The sequence below is a fragment of the Ranitomeya imitator genome, chromosome 2 (genome assembly GCF_032444005.1).
Source record: "Ranitomeya imitator isolate aRanImi1 chromosome 2, aRanImi1.pri, whole genome shotgun sequence".
Taxonomy (NCBI): domain Eukaryota; kingdom Metazoa; phylum Chordata; class Amphibia; order Anura; family Dendrobatidae; genus Ranitomeya; species Ranitomeya imitator.
Genome location: NC_091283.1, coordinates 49416683 through 49423852, shown reverse-complemented (window position 1 = coordinate 49423852; position 7170 = coordinate 49416683).

Genomic DNA, 7170 nt, shown 5'->3' with positions numbered 1-7170 from the left:
AACAGCACTCATAACTAAGAAAAAGGATATTACAAAAAGCCAAAAAAAAAAAAAAAATGACCAACACCTCTAAACAGAATAAAGCAAGTGTGAGCAGGCCAGGAGAAGCTGCTGTGACTGCATAACACGCAAACAACAAAGAATGAGGCTATGTGCCCACGTTCAGGAATGTCTGCAGAATTTTCCTGAAGAGAACCGGACTTTATCTGCAGAAAATCCGCATGTGTTTTTTTTCGCTTTTTTTCTTGTTTTTATCACATTTTTTTTGCGATTTTTTTTTTTATGGAGCTTCCCAAAGCAATAATATAGTGGCAAAAACGCAAAATTAATGAACATGCGGCGTTTTTTACCGCTATGCTTTTTTTTTTGCCGGGAAAAAATGCAGCATGTGCACAAAAATTGCGGAATGCATTGAAATGATGGGATGCTTAACCCCTTCATGACCTTGGGATTTTTTGTTTTTCCGTGTTCGTTTTTCGCTCCCCTCCTTCCCAGAGCCATAACTTTTTTTATTTTTCCGTCAATTTGGCCATGTGAGGGCTTATTTTTTGCGGGACGAGTTGTAATTTTGAACGACATCATTGGTTTTATCATGTCTTGTACTAGAAAATGGGAAAAATATTCCAAGCGCAGTGAAATTGCAAAAAAAGTGCAATCCCACACTTGTTTTTTGTTTGGCTTTTTTGCTAGGTTCACTAAATGCTAAAAATGACCTGCCATTATGATTCTCCAGGTCAGTACGAGTTCATAGGCACCAAACATGACTAGGTTATTTTTTACCTAAGTGGTGAAAAAAAATTCCAAACTTTGCAAAAAAAAAAATAAAAATTGCGCCATATTCCGATACCCGTAGCGTCTCCATTTTTCATGATCTGGGGTCGGTTGAGGGCTTATTTTTTGCGTGCCGAGATGACGTCTTTAATGGTAGCATTTTGGTGCAGATACGTTCTTTTGATCGCCCGTTATTGCATTTTAATGCAATGTCGCGGCGACCAAAAAAACGTAATTCTGGCGTTAAGAATTTTTTTCTCGCTACGCTGTTTAGCGATCAGGTTAATGCTTTTTTTTAGTTGATAGATTGGGCGATTCTGAGTGCAGCGATACCAAATATGAGTAGATTTTATATTTTTTTTATTGATTTATTTTGATTGGGGCGAAAGTGGGGTGATTTAAACTTTTATATATTTTTTATTTTTTTAACATTTTTTTCAACATTTTTTTTTACTTTTGCCATGCTTCAATAGCCTCCATGGGAGGCTAGAAGCAGGCACAGCACGATCGGCTCTGCTACATAGCAGAGATCTGCTGATCGCTGCTATGTAGCAGAAATGGAGGTGTGCTGTGAGCGCCGTCCACAGGGTGGCGCTCACAGCCACCGGTCATCAGTAACCATAGAGGTCTCAGGAACCTCTATGGTTACAATGGAGACGCATCGCCGACCCCCGATCATGTGACGGGGTCGGCGATGACGTCATTTCCGGCCGCCCGGCCGGAAATGGTAGTTAAATGCCGCTGTCTGCGTTTGACAGCGGCATTTAACTAGTTAATAGGTGCGGGCAGATCGCAATTCTGCCCGCGCCTATTACAGGCACATGTCAGCTGTTCAAAACAGCTGACATGTCCTGGCTTTGATGCGGGCTCACCGCGGAGCCCTGCATCAAAGCAGGGGATCTGACCTCGGACATACTCTACCGTCCGAGGTCAGAAAGAGGTTAATGTATGCATTTTTAGCGTTTTTTTCCCGCAAAAAAAAAAAAAAAGCTGAAAAAACGCGAATAAAACTCGAAAAATCATGAACGTGTGCACATAGCCTAAACAGCAGCCACTGCACAAAGATGCGTGCAAACACTCAATATATGAAATTTGGACTGCATTATTGCTATATAAAGCATTATCTTTAAATAAAGGTACTTAGTTCACAAATAGGCCAATTCATGAAAGCCCATCAACCATGACAAGGTGACCTTTCTTTAATGGGACCCTAATCTAATATTTATCACACCTGCTTTTCCCAGATGAAAAGCTTATAAATTTTTGGGACAAGTAGGTTTTAGAACTAGTTAAAAACATCCTTGCACTGAATGGAAGAGTTCTTAGCCAAATATGGAGGCAGTCGCTACCTCCAAAAGTATACTACAAATAGAAAAAAACATTACCTACACTTCCAAACAGGGTGAAGCGAGTGTGAACAGGTGCAAGCTGCTATGACTGCATAATATAAAAAAACTAAAACATACAGCAGCCTCTGTAAGCTTTAACCCCTTAAGCCCCGAGGGTAGTTTGCACGTTAATGTTCGGGCCAATTTTTACAATTCTGACTACTGTCCATTTATGAGGTTATAACTCTGGAACGCTTCAACGGATCCCAGTGATTCTGACATTGTTTTCTCGTGAGATATTGTACTTCATGTTAGTGGTAACATTTATTCGATATAACTTGCATTTATTTGGAAAAAAATGGAAATTTGGCAAAAATTTTGAAAATTTCGCAATTTTCCAACTTTGAAATTTTATGCCCTTAAATCACAGAGATATGTCATGCAAAATACATAATAAGTAACATTTCCCACATGTCTACTTTGCATCAGCACAATTTTGGAACCAATTTTTTTTTTATTAGGGAGTTATAAGGGTTAAAAGTTGACCAGCAATTTCTCATTTTTACAACACCATTTTTTTTTTAGGGACCACATCTCATTTGAAGTCATTTTGAGGGGTCTATATGATAGAAAATACCCAAGTGTGACACCATTCTAAAAACTGCACCCCTCAAGGTGCTCAAAACCACATTCAAGAAGTTTATTAACCCTTCAGGTGTTTTACAGGAATTTTTGGAATGTTTAAATAAATATGAACATTTAACTTTTTTTCACACAAAATTTATTTCAGCTCCAATTTGTTTTATTTTACCAAGGTTAACAGGAGAAATTGGACCCCCAAAGTTGTTGTACAATTTCTCTTGAGTACGCTGATACCCCATATGTGGGGGTAAACCACTGTTTGGGCGCATGGCAGAGCTCGGAAGGGGAGGAGCGCCATTTGAATTTTCAATGCAAAATTGACTGGAATTGAGATGGGACGCCATGTTGTGTTTGGAGAGCCCCTGATGTGCCTAAACATTGCAATCCCCCACAAATGACAACATTTTGGAAAGTAGACCCCATAAGGAACTTATCTATGTTGTCCAATTTGTCATGAGTACGCTGATACCCTATATGTGGGGGGAACCACTGTTTGGGCGCATGGCAGAGCTTGGAAGGAAAGGAGTGCCATTTGGAAAGCAGACTTAGATGGATTGGTCTGCAGGCGTCACATTGCATTTGCAGAGCCCCTGATGTACCCAAACAGTAGAGACCCCCCACAAGTGACCCCATATTGGAACTAGACCTCCCAAGGAACTTATCTAGATGTGTTGTGAGAACTTTGAACCCCCAAGTGTTTCACTGCAGTTAAAAAGCAGAGCCGTGAAAATAAAAAAATCTTATAAATCTTATTTTTCCCATAAAAATAATTTTTAGACCCCCAAATTTTTATTTTCCCAAGGATAACAAGAGAACTTGGACCCCAAAAGTTGTTGTCCAATTTGTCCCGAGTACGCTGATACCCCATATGTTGGGGTAAAACCCTGTTTGGGCGCACCGGAGAGCTCGGAAGAGAAGGAGCACTGTTTTACTTTTTCAACGCAGAATTGGCTGGAATTGAGATCGGACGCCATGTCGCGTTTGGAGAGCCCCTGATGTGCCTAAACAGTGGAAACCCCCAATTCTAACTGAAACCCTAATCCAACAACACCCCTAACCCTAATCCCAACGGTAACTCTAACCACACCCCTAACCCTGACACACCCCTAATTCTAATCCCAACCCTAATCCCAACCATAAATGTAATCCAAACCCTAACCCTAACTTTAGCCCCAACCTAACTCTAACTTTAGCCCCAACCCTAACCCTAACTTTAGCTCCAACCCTAGCCCCAACCCTAACCCTAGCCCTAACCCTAACCCTAACCCTAGCCCTAACCCTAGCCCTAGCCCTAGCCCCAACCCTAGCCCCAACCCTAGCCCTAACCCTAGCCCTAACCCTAGCCCTAACCCTAACCCTAGCCCTAATGGTAAAATGGAAATACATAAATTTTTTTAATTTTATTATTTTACCTAACTAAGGGGGTGATGAAGGGGGGTTTGATTTACTTTTATAGCGTTTTTATATCGGATTTTTATGATTGGCAGCTGTCACACACTAAAAGACGCTTTTTTATAGCAAAAAAGTTTTTGCGTCTCCACATTTTGAGACCTATAATTTTTCCATATTTGGTCCACAGAGTCATCTGAGGGCTTGTTTTTTGTGGGACGAGTTGATGTTTTTATTGGTAACATATTCGGACACATGACAGTTTGTGATCACTTTTTATTCCGATTTTTTGTGAGGCAGAATGACCAAAAACCAGCTATTCATGAATTTCTTTTGGGGGAGGCATTTATACCGTTCCGCGTTTGGTAAAATTGATAAAGCAGTTTTATTCATCGTGTCAGTACAATTACAGCGATACCTCATTTATATCATTTTTTTATGTTTTGGCGCTTTTATACGATAAAAACTATTTTATAGAAAAAATAATTATTTTGGCATCAGTTTATTCTGAGGACTATAACTTTTTTATTTTTTTGCTTAGGATGCTGTGTGGAGGCTCGTTTTTTGTGGGACAAGATGATGTTTTCAGTGGTACCATGTTTCTTTATATCCGTCTTTTTGATCGTGTGTTATTCCACTTTTTGTTTGGCAGTATGATAGTAAAGCGTTGTTTTTTGGCTCGGTTTTTTTTTTCTTACGGTGTTCACTGAAGGGGTTAACTAGTGGGACAGTTTTATAGGTTGGGTCGTTACGGACGCGGCAATACTAAATATGTGTACTTTTATTGTTTTGGGTTTTTTTAGATAAAGAAATGTATTTATGGGAATAATATTTTTTATTTCTTTATTTCTTTAGGTTTTTTTGTTTTTTTTTACACATGTGGAAATTTTTTTTTTACTTTTTTACTTTGTCCCAGGGGGGGACATCACAGATCGCCGGTCTGACAGTTTGCATAGCACTCTGTAAGATCGGCGATCTCACTCACATCGCTGCAGGCTTAGCCTGGCTTACCAGCGCCTGCAATCGACCCGGAAGTACTCCCTGTAGGACCCGGATGCAACTCCGTGGCCATTTTGGATCCGGGGACTGCAGGGAGAAGACGCTCAGTACAAGGTGAGTACATCACCTTGTACCGATCGTCTCAGGGAAGCCCGCAGGGAGCCCCCTCCCTTCGCGATGCTTCCCTGTACCGCCGTTGCAGCGCCCCAGAGATCTGGTCATTGCAGTATGACACTCTGCCACTCAGGTGAGTGATGGTACGTCTGATGGCACTGAAGGAATTCTACTGACCAGGTATCACCAGCACACATTACACTTCACACTCCGGCCACTAGGGGGAGCAAAAGGCTTTATTTATTGGGCCACTCCTCACACTGGTAAAACTAGGGGTTGGATAGGAAGTTAGTCAGAAGCTGATTGGGTTGGATTCAGGCAACATCCCGTGGCAGGGGGTGTTGCAGGCAGAAGACACAGGGGGGTCCCTGTCAGGCGTGGGAACCTGGCAGGTGCCTAGTGAACAGAGCAGAACGTTACGGAACCGCGCCTGCACACCCCGCGGCGGTATCCTAAGAAAGAGAAACGAAGGGAAGGATATTGTGGAACAGTGAGAAACGAGATCAAGCACAAAGGAGAACCAGTAGGAGTCGTGCCGTGAGACCGAGGCAACATCCTACTGAGGCGCGTAGCCGGTGGCCGGAACACCGCGGAAGTAACTGACTCTAGGCCTTACTTTGAACTCCGCAGGACAGTTAATTATAGGTTGGCTGTCTACCTTAAATTTCCTACGAAGACATAGGGGGCAACGCGTGGAGAGGAGCGTCTCTAGGGTCCCAGAAGAGCTCCAAGCCTTCCCATCATACGTGTGCGTCCTAGCCACAACATACCTGGGTGACGAGAAACTAGTAACATCTGGAACAAGCGAGAGAGAATTAGAAAGAATAAACGAATGAGAACAGAAGTTGTGAGGACTATTCCGAATGCTCAGCAGGGTAGCGCTACAACACACAGGCGCTAGTGGTAGGCACTGATTTCCTCCTACAAAGGGAACTCTGGATGTGCCCATTGGACCGGCCGGTCTCAGATAGCCCTGTTAAGCGTGCTCTGGATTGAGGATCCTGAAGTCTTCAGTAAAGAGGTAAAGAGACTGCAACCTTGTGTCCTCGTTATTGACTGCACCTCACACCATCACAATTCACCTTACTGGGAAGCCCTGGGGACATACTTCACCTGTAGGAAGGTATACCACCCAGCTGCCATTCCATCACCCCAGCGGACCCCACAGCAGCGTCGGTCACCCTGACCGAACACCACAGGTGGCGTCATGAATCCCTGACAGACTGTACCACCTTTATTGGACGCCCCTTAGCAGGGTCGCGGACCGGGTCTAGCCACCGTGACAGCCTCAGAACCGAACCAGAGAGGCCCGGTACCGAGAACTCGTGTCTGGGGGTGCTCCAACTTGGCATCACGAACAGGATTGTACTTAAGCCTGAAGAATCAGGTCATGTGTGCCTTGGAACTGTGATTGAATTGTGCGTGAACCGTGATTTATTGCAAGGACTGTGTATTGCTGATTGTCGCATGATTCCCGCCAAAACCGCCGCCATTGCGGCGCCACGAGGAGCGCAGGAGAAGGAGGGCGTGTCATGGGAGGAGATCAAGAAAACGGCGTGAACATGCGCAGGCATGTACTATGGAGGACAGAGAATGAACTTCAATCCAATATTGCAGCCAGCATGCAGCCAACGGGTAAGGAAAGGGTGAATCAAACACCCAAAAACCCCGCCTCCATGGATGAAGATTGTTCCCTCCAAATTCAGGTGACCGTGTCCCTTTATGAAAAGTTGAAATGTTGATAATGTTGTGATTTAGAAAAGTTTGATAATGTTGTTAGAGATTGAGGACAGGAAAGATTGAAAGTGAACCCGTAGGGGTTAGAGAGAGAGAGTCCACCTGAGAACCGTAGAACGACAGTTGGTTGTTGAAAGAGAGACAATGACAGTAGGCCCGGCCCAGGAGCTAGGCGGTCCTGTATTGGTGA